Source organism: Dendrobates tinctorius, unplaced genomic scaffold (assembly GCF_039654945.1).
Source record: "Dendrobates tinctorius isolate UK_male_01 unplaced genomic scaffold, ASM3965494v1 ptg000039l, whole genome shotgun sequence".
NCBI lineage: Eukaryota > Metazoa > Chordata > Amphibia > Anura > Dendrobatidae > Dendrobates > Dendrobates tinctorius.
In genome coordinates, this window is record NW_027361707.1 from 7,420,075 (window position 1) to 7,435,892 (window position 15,818).

A 15,818-nucleotide genomic window follows, 5' to 3' on the forward strand; every position below is an offset into this window, starting at 1 on the left:
CCTGTGTGACGCGACCCGCAGGCCGATAACTAAAACAAGACGCGGCACGTGATACTGTCCTGTGTGACACGGGCCGCAGGCCGGTAACTAAAACAATAAGACACGGGGAAAGGGGAAACAGTAACAACGGTGGGCCCTGCGATAGGGAGAGGGGACGTGGAGACCTACTGCACTCCCCTGAGTCAGTGTCCCTAACGCCCCTAACGTTCCCTATGCCGGTTCCGCACCAGGCGCCAATCAGGAACCTGTCGCCCTAGCACACCCTACACCTATCCCTTGCTAGGGAGCTGGGTGGCGCAGGCACTGGCCCCACCGCTGTACTAATACACACTAAGGAAAAACACAAACAGGGAAGCACCACTTAGCTTTACTTTGTTGCACTTGCTCCTGGCAACAGAGTCCACCACCAGAATGCAGCTCTCCTCCTGAATCGCTGCCATCCTCTATGACTCCTTCCACACCAGGGCTAAGACAGTGCTGCAAGGAACGTTCTCCAGCTCCTTCCTCCACCAAGGATGGTTGAAATGAACACTATCACCAACACTGATTGCAACACCTGTGACTCTTTTATAGCAGCCAGAGCAATCACACCTGCATTATAATCATATGCACTTAACTGAAGAAACAAGAGTGCAATGACGCTCACCACCACCGGGGCAAACTTAGAACGACACCACAGTGCAATAATCCTAATGGCCACCGGGGGCAAAAACCAAACTTAAGCACAGCTTAAGAAAAAAAAAAGGTTACCTGTGCTTTTTATCTGTCCTGATCCAGCATGGATCATGACAGTACCCTCCCCTTAATGAGGGGCCTCTGGACCCTCAAGACCGCTCCCCATCAGGGAACCATCTACAGCGGGGACGCCCAGACCCAGAGTTCACCCCAGCAACTACCTGCACGTCAGGTTGATGACAAACGAGCCCGCTGGTATTGGCAACGTATGTTCTGGTGGCACCACACATCTCCGAAGCGCTGACCTGGAGAACGAGTTGTGTATGTGTATGTTTGGTATGAGCTGGTAACACTCCACAACACACTTCCACTGGATGTTTTTTTGGTGGCCACCCATACAAGCTCGTTCACACACAGGTCCGGACCTGAACGTTTATTGCCACTCGTTCGTTTGTCACCATTTGGAGAACTCTTTCTGGGATTGACAAAAGAAGCGTCCCCCTGTGTCACCACACTCACACCCCCGCATTTCACCAAGGGGTACACCACCCTCCAACCCCTTCCACCACGAGGTCTGCGCCTCCCAGGGTTGGCCAATGGCGAGGGTTGAGACTTGCCCCTACTCTCCTGCAGCACATGTGCTGCTCTCACCGGAGAGGACGGGGTCCGTTGAAGAGAGACGGCAGAGATAGTAGTTCCTAGGCAGCAGCCCTCACACGAATGCCTCCAGCTGACCACTTCCCTCGCCCACCAATCTATTACCGGGTTGTGTCTTTTCAGCTAAGTGAGGCCTAAAACAATAGGTACTGGCATTCCCTCCAAGTCGTAGCATGACAAGGACTCCTCATGATGTCCTATACGCAGATGGATATTCCCTACGACTTTGGTCAAGCTCCCCTCGCTCAGTGGAACAGAGTTTATGGCCTGGACGCTTATAGGCTGGGCTAGCGTCCTACACCTCAGACCATGAGTCTGGACAAAGTGAGCATCCACCAGACTGACTCCTGCTCCGCTGTCCACAAGCACCGGTATCACCTCCGGTACCCCGCCAGTCAAGACCTCTGCTGACATGGTACCTTGGGAGGGCAAAATGGAGGAAATGTATACTCCCTGGTCACCTCCCTCCAAGCGACCAGGGGAATGCAGCTTCTCAGATGGCACAGATAATTTGGCGCGCAATGGGCAAGCCTTCAGGACATGACCAGTCTGCCCACAGTACAAACATGCCGATACCACTCCGCGAACCGTAGACAGTTCCGAATACAAACTAGCACCTCCTACTTGCATAGGTTCGTCAGGAGACTTGGCATGAACTGGACAGGCTCTCATAAAATGGCCAGGCTTCCCACAGGAAAAGCATACCCCCCCACCATGACGAGCCGCAGACACCCCCTTATTTGTATCAACAACACCGGGCTGTCTGGGTTCCTCCGTCCGCACTGGTGGGTCCTCCTCCCTAGCGAGGACATCAGGGGGCACTTTTTGTATATGTCTTTCCCTAAGGTGTCTATCCACCTGGATGGCAAGGGACATGGCAGCCTCCAGCGACCTGTGGGCGGCGTACTGCACCAGAGTATCCTGCAACTTTGGAAACAAACCCTGCAAAAATTGACTCCTAAGTGCAGGGTCATTCCACTGGGTGCTAGTGGCCCATCTCCTAAACTCTGAGCAGTACTCCTCAGCAACCCGGGCTCCCTGTTTACAACTACGGATTTGGGATTCCGCCAGGGCGACGCCATCAGGATCCCCATGCACAAGCGCCAAAGCCGCAAAAAACTCGTCCACGGACTCTAATAATGGAGAATTGTCAGGTAGGGAGAAGGCCCAGGATTGGGGATCCCCTTTAAGAAGGGACATAATGATTCCCACCCGTTGCACTTCACTCCCTGAGGAACGAGGGCGCAGCCTGAAATATAATTTGCAGGCTTGTTGAAACACCAAGAATTGATCTCTCCCTCCAGAAAATCTGTCAGGGAGGGATATCTTGGGTTCTGGCTGAGCCTGTTTCTGAACCAAGCCCCCAGAGCCCACCAACAGCCGCAGTTGCCGCACCATCCCTCCGCGCAGCCCCCTAATCTCATTAGTAAGGATCTGTAGGATTTGGGCAAAGGGCTGAACTGGGTCCATGGCTCAGCAGAGAAAAATGTTATTGGCTGGTGATAATGTCATGATGATCCGTCCTATGTGACGCGACCCACAGGCCGGTAACTAAAACAAGACGCGGCACGTGATACTGTCCTGTGTGACACTGCCCGCAGGCCGGTAACTAAAACAACAAGACACGGGGAAAGGGGAAACAGTTACAACGGTGGACCCTGCGATAGGGAAAGGGGACATGGAGACCTCCTGCACTCCCCTGAGTCAGTGTCCTTAACGCTCCTAACATTCCCTATGCCGGTTCCGCACCAGACGCCAATCAGGAACCTGTCGCCCTAGCACACCCTACACCTATCCCTTGCTAGGGAGCTGGGTGGCGCAGGCACTGGCCCCACCGCTGTACTAATACACACTAAGGAAAAACACAAACGGGGAAACACCACTTAGCTTTACTCTGTTGCACTTGCTCCTGGCAACAGAGTCCACCACCAGAATGCAGCTCTCCTCCTGAATTGCTGCCACCAAGCTCTGTCAGAGCTACAAGAAAATCCCCTATGACTCCTTCCACACCAGGGCTAAGACAGTGCTTCAAGGAACGTTCTCCAGCTCCTTCCTCCACCAAGGATGGTTGAAATGAACACTATCACCAACACTGATTGCAACACCTGTGACTCTTTTATAGCAGAGCCAGCAATCACACCTGCATTATAATCATGTGCACTTAACTATAGAAACCAGAGTGCAATGATGCTTACCGCCACCGGGGGCAAACTTAGAACAAATGACACCACAGTGCAATAATCCTAATGGCCACCAGGGGCAAAAACCAAACTTAAGCACAGCTTAAGAAAAAAAAAGATTACCTGTGCTTTTTATCAGTCCTGATCCAGCATGGATCATGACAACAGTATGGTGAGTGAGGGAATGGTGCGGACACAGTATACAGTAAGTAGCAAGGGGGGGGTTGCAGACACGGTATGAGTAGCAAAGGGAAAAATGTATGCGGACACAGGACAGGGAGCAATGGTGATGGGAGCAGATGGTGATGGGAGCAGACACAGTATAGGGAGTCCGGGGATTTATGAGGAGGCAGTATGGAGAGCGAGGGGGTAAATATGTGAAAAGACAGTATGGTGTTGTGAACTCATTTTCTGGTTTACCTCTGGCTTCTGGTGAGGGTGGTGGAGCTGGCTGTGTTGACAGAGGAGTCCTGAGTTCTCCATCCTATCCCTCTAGTGGTGACAGTAGGTAATGAAGCTGATCTAAATGGCAGAGACCTGCCACCTGAGGAGGAGGACTGTGAGTGGACATCAGGAGTCTCTGACTGGATTTAAGACAGCCGACTCCCTAATTTTGTGCTGGTGATTTTTCCTGCCCTGAGGTTCTGGTTTCCAGTTCTGTTCCTGCCTTCTCAAGCTAAGTGTACAGTACTATAATACCCTATGGGAAATGGAAACCGCAGTGCAAGCGGTGCGGATTTTTCCGCGCGGATTTGCTGTGGTTTCAAATCTGCAGAAAGAATTGACATCTGCGGATTCTGCTGCGGTTTACCATCTCCTCCATTGTAGAGGTGATAAACCGCAGGGCAAAACCGCAGGCTAATCCGCAGATAAACCGCAGGTCTTTTGAACTGTGGATTTACCTGCGGATTTTACAAAATCTGCAAGGACAAATCCGCAGAGCATTCCGCAGCGTATGCACACACCCTCATACATGACAGCAAATAACAAAATTCAAAAAACTTTACAGAAAAGGCAGCTGCATTTATCCTCAAAAAAGACAAAATATTAATGCACTTCAGGATGCATCAGGTCCTCGTGATAAAGGCTGAAGCAGTCCAGGTGCCAAATAACGATTAAACTACTAGTCACACACCTACCAATAATGGAGGGGGTGGCTGCCTAATATTACAAATGCACATGGATAAGGCTTGTATAGAGTCCGTCCAGCACTTGCTTTCCAGTGTGAAAAAAAAACAATTTTTTTCATTTTAACATCTAAATTAAAATCAATGAAAGATTAAAAAGCAGCACATCCTGGGGATCATATCAAAAAACCTTACGCATTTCGAACTGCCATTTGTGTGCAGTTTTTATTTGTGGCATTCCAAGTGTCAGATCAAAATTGGATATGCCAATGGGTCCATGAAAAGAATTGGACTGCACTCGGATGATATCTGAGTGTAGTCTGATTTTCACGGAGTGACAGAAAGGAGAAGGTGGAAAAATCTTTTTTTTTTTCCTCCACATCCAAGAAAAACTGATGACACTGATCAAACTGGTCAAACTCTGATCAGAGTAATTGTATCATTTTTCTCATAAGTGAAGAAAATGGTCATTTGACCCTACCCTCACTTTGAGATTTGGCAGGCGTAATTATATGAACCCCTTCCTAAAGCAGAAAAGATAGTGAGGAAACACTTAGCTAACCTAAATGAATTCAAGTCTCCAGGTCCAGATGAATTACACCCCAGAGTACTGAAGGAGATAGCAGAAGAAATTTTTGAACCCCTCTCCATAATCTTTGAAAATTCTTGGAGAACAGGAGAAGTCCCAGAAGACTGGAGAAGAGCAAATGTTGTTCCTATCTTCAAAAAGGGGAAGAAGGTGGACCCAGGCAACTATAGGCTGGTGAGTCTGACTTCTATACCAGGAAAGATCTTTGAACAAATTATTAAACAACATGTATGTCAGTACCTGGATTAGAATGAAGTGATTAAACAGAGTCAGCATGGGTTTGTAACTAATTAGTCATGTCAGACTAACTTAATTTCCTTCTATGACAGAATCACTGATTGGGTGGATCAAGGAAATGCTGTAGATAGAGTATATCTTGACTTCAGCAAAGCATTTGACAAAGAATCTCACACAATCCTTATTGAAAAAATGACTAGGTATGAAATGGACAAGACAACTGTTAGGTGGATTCATAACTGGCTTAGTGATCGGACCTAAAGAGTGGCCATAAATGGCTGCACATCCAGTTGGAAGAATGTCTCAAGTGGGGTACCACAGGGCTCTGTCCTGGGCCCTGTATTGTTCAACATCTTTATCAACGATTTAGATGAAGGAATTGAGGGTAAACTGATTACATTTGCTGATGACACAAAGCTAGGAGGGATAGCTAATACTAGAGAAGAGAGAGAGGATTCAAAAAGATATAAATAAACTGGAGAAGTGGGCAGCAACTAACAGAATGGTTTTTAACAGGGAAAAATGCAAAGTACTACATCTGGGCAATAAAAATGAAAAAAGCATATGCAGAATGGGAGGAATAGGGCTAAGCAACAGCACATGTGAAAAAGACTTGGGTATACTAATAGATCACAGACTGAATATGAGTCAACAGTGTGATGCAGCAGCAAAAAAGGCAAATGCAGTTCTAGGATGTTTTAACAGAAGCATACAGTCTAGATCACGTGAAGTCATTATTTCCCTCTACTCCTCTTTGGTCAGACCTCATCTGGAATATTGTGTCCAGTTTTGGGCACCACATTTTAAAAAAGACATCAACAAACTGGAGCAAGTTCAGAAAAGAGCGACCAGAATGGTGACCGGGTCTGCAAACCCTGTCTTATGAGGAAAGGTTGCAGGATTTGGGAATGTTTAGCTTGCAAAAGAGAAGACTTAATAGCTGTCTACAAACATCTCAAGGGCTGTCACATTGTAGAAGGATCATCTTTATTCTCATTTGCACAAGGAAAGACTAGAAGCAATGGGATGAAACTGAATGGGAGGAGACACAGATTAGATATTAGAAAAAACTTTTTGATAGAGTGATCACTGAGTGGAACAGGCTGCCACGAGAAGTGGTGAGTTCTCCTTCAATGGAAGTCTTCAAACAGAGGCTGGACAGACATCTGACTGGGATGATTTAGCGAATCCTGCTTTGAGCAGGGGGTTGGACCAGATGGCCCAGGAGGTCCCTTCCAACTCTACGATTCTATGATTCTATGATTAAGTTTGCATTCCCAATAGAACAGATTCCCTTCAAGTCAAATTTTTTGTTTGTTTTTTTGTCTTGTTTTGCAATGACGAACACATTGAGGAATAAAAACTGCAGCTGCATCTCCCCCTTCCCTCTCTCTTCACTAGCAAAATCTTCAGATTCTATATAACACCAGTAACCAGGATGTTTCTGCTTCACCTCTTATGTAGCTGTAGAAAATATGTCATTCCTAATGTTTGAAGAGGTGCTCAAGTAGGGTGTCAGGACTTTCGATACCTCTTATGTAGGGCAAATAAAAATATTACTGATGTTAGTTAACATAAAATGGCTAATCATTCACACATTCATGCAACAGAGTGTGTGCAGCGACCGTGATGAACACATCAACAATGAGTCTCATATATTTCTATAAGGCTGTCAAGTTTGGGTCAGGAGACCCGCGGACAGTCTGTGCATCATGGTCCGTACATAGACGATGTTACATGGACGTGTGGTGAGGCTTTCTAATGAATATTTCCCTGTAGACTTTTTCAAACTTTTGATGCATTAATGTGTTTGGAGAATTATTGTCTCCAAATACAACCTCCTCTTCAAATGCACTTTAAAAAAAAAAAAAATTTAAAAAACAAAAAAATTTAAATCAAAATAGTTTAAAAAAAAATAACCAGTAACACAACCAACTCTGCCTGCCACATCTGTTTGTGTAAAGGTGTCAGAGTTGAATGTAGTCAGGAAATTTTCACTGTATGCCAATAAAGTATTGTATTTTACTAAACTAAAGCTTTATATTAGACTAGCTGAAGAGCCCGGCGTTGCCCGGCATAGTAACCAACTGTGGTTAGTTATAACAAATTATAATGATTATATTGCACATAAGAACATTTCACATCATATATTCAACACTACAGATTTGCAACACAAATTAACTAAACGATTACCCAAGTATCCTCTCCTGTGTGATACTGACTGCTGAGCTGTGTATCTAATCCTATCCTGTGTGATACTGACTGCTGAGCCGTGTATCTTATCCTCTCCTGTGTGATACTGACTGCTGAGCCGTGTATCTAATCCTATCCTGTGTGATACTGAATGCTGAGCCGTGTACCTAATCCTATCCTGTGTGTTACTGACTGCTCAGCCGTGTATCTAATCCTATCCTGTGTGATACTGACTGCTCAGCCGTGTATCTAACCCTATCCTGTGTGATACTGACTGCTGTGCTGTGTATCTAATCCTATCCTTTGTGATACTGACTGCTGAGCCGTGTATCTAATCCTATTCTGTGTGATACTGTCTGCTGAGCCGTGTATCTAATCCTATCCTGTGTGATACTGACTGCTGAGCTGTGTATCTAATCCTATCCTGTGTGATACTGACTGCTGAGCCGTGTATCTAATACTATTCTGTGTGATACTGTGTGCTGAACTTTGTATCTAATACTATTCTGTGTGATACTGTCTGCTGAGCCGTGTATCTAATCCTATCCTGTGTGATATTGTGTGCTGAGCTGTGTATCTAATCCTATGCTGTGTAATACCATCTGCTGAGCCGTGTATTTAATCCTATCCTGTGTGATACTGTCTGCTGAGCCGTGTATCTAATAATATTCTGTGTGATACTGTGTGCTGAGCTGTGTATCTAATACTATTCTATGTGATACTGACTGCTGAGCCGTGTATCTAATCCTATCCTGTGTGATACTGACTGCTGAGCCATGTGTCTAATCCTCTCCTGTGTGATACTGACTGCTGAGCTGTGTATCTAATCCTATCCTGTGTGATGCTGACTGCTGAGCCATGTATCTAATCCTATCCTGTGTTTACTGGGATCCCCCTGCAGTCTGTGTCAGAGGGTGGTCTGTGTTGTTACGGTAATAAATTGTGTTATTTCCAGCTTTACAGAAGGACGATAACACCATAGAAATGATAAGAATAATAGGCAAAATTGTTTGGTGAATTGGAACGCACGGGGTTAAAATTTTGCCTCACAACATAGCCTATGACGCTCTCGGGGTCCAGACGTGTGACTGTGCTAAATTTTGTGGCTGTAGCTGCGATGGTGCAGATGCCAATCCTCCCGGACATACACACACATATATACACCTACACCCACATTGAGCTTTATATATTAGACTAGCTGAAGAGCCCGGCGTTGCCCGGGCATAGTAACCAACTGTCGTTAGTTATAACAAATTATAATGATTATATTGCACATAAAAACCGTGCATCTAATCCTATCTTGTGTGTTACTGACTGCTGAGCCGTGTATCTAATCCTATCCTGTGTGATGCTGACTGCTGAGCTGTGTATCTAATCCTATCCTGTGTGATACTGACTGCAGAGCCGTGTACCTAATCCTATCCTGTGTGATACTGACTGCTGAGCCGTGTATCTAATCCTATCCTGTGTGATACTGACTGCTGAGCCGTGTACCTAATCCTATCCTGTGTTACTGACTGCAGAGCCGTGTATCTAATCCTATTCTGTGTGATACTGACTGCTGAGCCGTGTATCTAATACTATTCTGTGTGATACTGACTGCTGAGCCGTGTATCTAATCCTATCCTGTGTGATACTGACTGCTGAGCTGTGTATCCAATCCTATTCTGTGTGATACTGACTGCTGAGCTGTGTATCTAATCCTATCCTCTGTGATACTGACTGCAGAGCCGTGTACCTAATCCTATCCTGTGTGATACTGACTGCTGAGCCGTGTATCTAATCCTATCCTGTGTGATACTGACTGCTGAGCCGTGTACCTAATCCTATCCTGTGTGTTACTAACTGCAGAGCCGTGTATCTAATCCTATTCTGTGTGATACTGACTGCTGAGCCGTGTATCTAATACTATTCTGTGTGATACTGACTGCTGAGCCGTGTATCTAATCATATCCTGTGTGATACTGACTGCTGAGCTGTGTATCTAATAATATTCTGTGTGATACTGACTGCTGAGCCGTGTATCTAATCCTATCCTGTGTGATACTGACTGCTGAGCTGTGTATCTATTCCTATCCTGTGTGTTACTGACTGCAGAGCCGTGTATCTAATCCTATCCTGTGTGATACTGACTGCTGAGCCATGTATCTAATCCTATCCTGTGTGATACTGACTGCTGAGCCGTGTATCTAATCCTATCCTGTGTGATACTGACTGCAGAGCCGTGTATCTAATCCTCTCCTGTGTGATACTGACTGCTGAGCTGCGTATCTAATCCTATCCTGTGTGATACTGTCTGCTGAGCCGTGTATCTATTCCTATCCTGTGTGATACTGACTGCTGAGCTGTGTATCTAATCCTATCCTGTGTGATACTGACTGCTGAGCTGTGTATCTAATCCTCTCCTGTGTGATACTGTCTGCTGAGCTGTGTATCTAATCCTATCCTGTGTGATACTGTCTGCTGAGCCGTGTATCTAATCCTATTCTGTGTGATACTGACTGCTGAGCTGTGTATCTAATCCTATCCTGTGTGATACTGCCTGCAGAGCTGTGAATCTAATCCTCTCCTGTGTGATACTGACTGCTGAGCTGCGTATCTAATCCTATCCTGTGTGATACTGCCTGCTGAGCTGTGTATCTATTCCTATCCTGTGTGATACTGACTGCTGAGCCGTGTATCTAATCCTATTCTGTGTGATACAGTCTGCTGAGCCGTGTATCTATTCCTATCCTGTGGCTAAGTGGTTCCGGATAAGGAGCAGTGGAGGTAACCTCCTTTGGGCTCTTCTTCCTCTTCAACCCCTTACATTCCCCCTCTCTTAAAGCTCGCCATTCCACGGGCGAGTGTTCGTCGTACTCCACTATGTCCACCTGTGAACTGGCAGCTGCCCACATCCTTCGCTGGCTCCAAGTCCTTAAAGTAAGGCTGGTCAAAAATACTCCAGTCTTCATTCTCATCTTCTTTAGCTGCAGAAGAGAATACCTCGGATGAACTTGGCTTTGTCTTCTTCTTTTTCTTCTTTCTTTTTGCTTTGTCGCTAGCAGACATTCGAGTAGACGATTCGCCCTTCTCTTTGTCGTTATCTTCACCCCCTTACATGAGCACAAGTATATGATTTGTATTCTTCTGGCTACATTCCGACTAGACGTGTCCAGCCTTGCTCAATCCATTTTCACTGAGTAAGGCCACGCATGTCTAGTCGGCATGTGACCGCAGGCAAATCACATACATGCGGTTTCGTGACCTCCAACTTTCACTGCTAGCACCAGGGAATCCTGATAGCGTGCAATGCATGCTGTGAGAATTCAGAAGTCTGCAATCACATAGAATAACTGCAGACTCATCACAAATTTGTACAACCCCTTTAATGCTCCTTACATTTTCAGTTCAAGAATGCATCACAAGAACCACCCCCAGTCCAGGAATACATCACTAGAACCACAATCAGTACATGAATATATCACTAGAACCATCAACGGTACATCCCTCCTCATACTGTCTCCTTTCATATCCCCCTGCAAACCATTCTGTGTCCTCAAATATTTACCCCCTCGCTCTCCATATTGCCTCTTCACACATCCCCCCGACTCCCCATACTGTGTCTGCATCCATTCCATCACCCTTGCTCCTTATACTGTGTCTGCATACATTTTTCCCCTTGCTCCTCATACTGTGCTGCATACATTACCCCCTTGCTCCTCACACTGTGTATGCACCCATCCCCCACTCACCATACTGTGCTTACTTTTCGCATGGTGTGCACAGCCACATGCGGAAAGTAAGCAGAACAATGCACTCCTATGTGGGCGGAATCGCCGCGATTCCGCAAAATTAATGAGCATGCTGCGTATTTTACCGCAATGCGATTCCGCCGCGGAAAAAAAATGCAGCATTAGCACAGCATGGCGGAATCCCATAGGATTGCATGGGATGCTGTTTTTTTGCATTTTCGCGGCAAAATCACGTGTATAAAATCGCCGCGAAAACGCAAAGAAACGCTACGTGTGAACCCAGCCTAAATCTTCAGTGTCTTCAGTGTTCTCTGGAGCACTTTATGTCAATGTAGTTTGCACCTCTGCAGCGCAAGGGAGTGATGTCAGGAGTGTGATCACATGACCTTATCAAATTGCTGATATCGCCCTGACCTGTCTTTCACACTGGTAGCTGTGGGCTGCACCTTCTCTGAGCTGGCTGTCAGTTTCATAGACGGCTCAGAGAGCGGCTGACTCCCAGTCTGGGGGTGGGGGGGCGGCAAAACACAGCCGCCGGGGAGACACATTGGACCACCACAGCAGACAGCACCATGGTGCCCCCCTGCCGGCTGCGCCCGAAGCACATGCCCCACCTGCCCCCAACAGATATGAATACTGAGTTCTGGAAGTTGTGATCCAGCCCCCGCAGAGCCCTGATCTCGCATCATTCAGTCTGTCTGGGATTATAGGAAGATACAGAAGGATTTTCACAAGCCTCATACACAGAAGATCTCTGGTTAGTTCTTCAATATGTTTGGAACAAGCTCCTTCAAAAACTGGGTGCAAGTGGCAAGTACCAAGAAGAATTGATGAAGGCAAACAGTTTAGATTTCACTTTTGTTCATTCACTAAAATTAACTACTCACACATCTTCCATTTTTGAAAGCATTCTTACTCTGCAGTATTTTTTCCAAAATTGCCTACAACTTTTGCACAGTGCTGTATATGCTGGATATTACATATTTTTGTGTTCATGTATAATTACAGATTAAATAGTAAAGGAGTAAAACTAGTATACTAATAATACATTCCTATAAGAAAGTGGAATATTCTGAACCCCTTAGATATATAGTGACTTTCGCAGACATCACTAGAGAGTATGTTCCATCACACAAGGAATGAGAGGTGGGTGGGCCGGTCCCTGGTATCTACCCAAATCACGTCCTCAATGAACCCCCTGACTCTGTGTGAGGAGCTGTGCAGTTTCCAAGGGCTGTCAGCTTCCAGCACAATTTCGCCATTCACCTGCTCCCAGTGCATAGTCCTGTGTTTGGGGTGGAACAGGGGGAGGACAATGTCCTCATTCATTTGTGATGAGGCTGGGGAGGGTGAGCCCAAGGGGATTTTCAGCGGGAGAGGTTGGGGTAAGGCCAACGCTTCCACATCGCAAGACAAATTGCTGGGTTTTCTTTTCCTAGAAGCCACTCACTAAGAACAAGATGACATTGCGAGAATAAGAAAAAAAGACGGGAAAATGGATACGTGTTTTGTAAAGTAAGAGAGCAGAGATGATGCGAGCAAAGAATGGGGGTGAAGAGGATAAATGTAGAGGCGCCAATCTCTGATCGCTAAACTTAATGCCGGAGGAGGTGTCAGCAGAAAAGAAAACGGCAAAGATGGATTTCCGGAGAATACAAAAAAGCAAATCCAAGAGCGACGGAAAACAACCACTTTGTCAAAGCGTGAAATGCAGCAGTGGTAAAATTTATTGCACAATGCCACAGATTACGGTACATTGGTGCTGTACAAATACATAATTATACTGGGGACAGACTGTTGTGGATTTTTGGATTAGGTAGATATACCCTTGTGCGTGCTGTGTCCTGTCCTAATTAGACAGAGTCTTATTGAGCGCTCAAAGGAAAAGTGGAAGCTACACTTGGTTAGCAACAAGTCATTCCAGCAGAACTCTGGAAACTTTATTGAATATACTTGGTTTTATCAGCTGTACAGAAAGGAGTGGTTACTCATTAACATAAAGGCTTTACTTCTTATCTAATTGGTCAGTTTAAATACATGAACATATATGGGTGTCCGACCTGGGGTTACTTAGACACCACGTGTCAAAGCGTGAAATGCAGCAGTGGTAGAATTTATTGCACAATGCCACAGATTACGGTACATTGGTACTGTACAAATACGTAATTATACTGGGGTCAGACATGCCAGAGACCCCCATAGTCTAAGGAAACGTCAGTGTTATAGATGGCACATGGGAAGTTGGAGCCCTGATACAGGTTTTGTTAACACTGAGATGTGATGAAAACCATCAGCATGGAGGAACGATCAGCAGTACAGTTATTTAGATATCAGAATCAATGAGAGAGATTAGAGACTTCCGTATACCAGCAGCACAAAAGGACAAGCGACAGAATGTATAATGGCTCATTACGGACAGCGGCAGGATGATGGATACACAAGTCAGATAAAATCAATGGGCAAAAGTTGGGGAAGTAAAGTCTCTGTTATATCAGGGCTGGTAGCTGAGTATTATACACATTAAAGGTTGGCTGACATCTTAAAACCTGTGATTGCAGTCTATTAGGGAATATGGGCGTCATAGACTGTGGGGTCCCCACTCGATCCCCTAAGAGAGGCTTCATCTCTAGCCAACATGGGATATTCATGGATTACATATCAGATAGTCATTTAAAGGGTATTCTCTATCCATAGGATAAAGGATAATTTCCTGATCACTGGGGGTCCAAATTCTGGGATTAATCGCAATTTCAAGATTGTGCTATTGGAACCACCAAGAACTAATGTCTGCAGTGCCCGCTCTTGAGAGGAGTGGCAGGCTGCATGCTTGTCTTCCTCTCCGTGTATTGTCTATTGGACTGTTAGAGAAAGCCAAGCACTGCACTCAGCCATTTTTGACAGTCCCATCACTTACTGTATTTTTTTTTTTTATAATTACGCTTTACATATTGTATAAGGCTAATTCCCCTGAATGGCGCCACACTGCAGCTGAGAATGCCCACGTGCATTGAAAAAAATTATTAAAGTGTCACAGTGGAGATGGGAATATCCCTTTATTTCTAGGAGATAGGAATACCCCTTTAACCCCTTAGTGACAGAGCCAGTTTGCAGCTTAATGACTAGGCCAATTTTTACAATTCTGACCACTGTCACTTTATGAGGTTATAACTCTGGAACGCTTTAACGGATCCCACTGTTTGTGAGAATTTTTTTTATGACATATTGTACTTCGTGTTAGTGGTAAAATTTCTTCGATAAGTCTTGTGTTTATTTATGGAAAAAAAAGGAAATATGGCGAAAATTTTTAAAATTTTGCAATTTTAAAACTTTTTATGCCCTTAAATCAGAGAGATGTATCACACAAATTTCTTAATAAATAACATTTCCCACATGTCTATTTTACATCAGCACAATTTTGGAAACAAATTTTTTTTTTGTTAGGACATTATAAGGGTTAAAAGTTGACCAGCGATTTCTCATTTTCACAACAAAATTTACAAAACCATTTTTTTTAGGGACCACATCATATTTAAAGTCATTTTGACGGGGGTACATGACAGAAAATACCCAAAAATGGCACCATTCTAAAAACTAGACCCCTCAAGGTGCTCAAAACCACATTCAAGAAGTTTATTAACCCTTTACGTGCTTCACAGGAAATAAAGCAATTTGGAAGGAAAAAATTAACATTTAACTTTTTTTTGCAAAACATTTACTTCAGAACCAATTTTTTAAGTGTTAAAAGAGAAAATGAACCACAAAATTTGTTGTGCAATTTCTCCTGAATGCGCTGATACCCAAAATGTGGGGGTAAACCACTTTTTCAGCGCACGGCAGAGCTCACAAGGGAGGGAGCGCTGTTTGACTTTTTCAACGCAGAATTGGCTGGAATTGAGATCGGATGCCATATTGCTTTCGGAGCTCCTAAACAGTGGAAACCCCCAACAAGTGACACAATTTTGGAAACTAGACCCCCCAAGGAACTTATCTAGATGTGTAGTGAGCACTTTGAACCTTCAAGTGCTTCACAGAAGTTTATAACGTAGAGCCGTGAAAATAAAAAATCATTTTTTTTCCACAAAAATGATCGTTTCGCCCCCAAATTTTTATTTTTACAAGGGTAACAGGAGAAATCATACCCCACAGTTGTTGTGCGATTTGTCCTGAGTGTGCTGATACCCCATATGTGGGGGTAAACCACTGTTTGGGCGCACGGCAGAGCTCAGAAGGGAAGGAGTACCGTTTGACTTTTTCAATGCAGAATTGGCCTGAATTGAGATTGAACGCCATGTCGCTTTTGGAGAGCCTCTGATGTACCTAAACAGTAAAAAAAACCCACAAGTGACCCCATTTTGGAAACTAGACCCCTTAAGGAACTTATCTAGATGTGTGGTGAGAACTTTTAACCCCCAAGTGCTTCACAGAA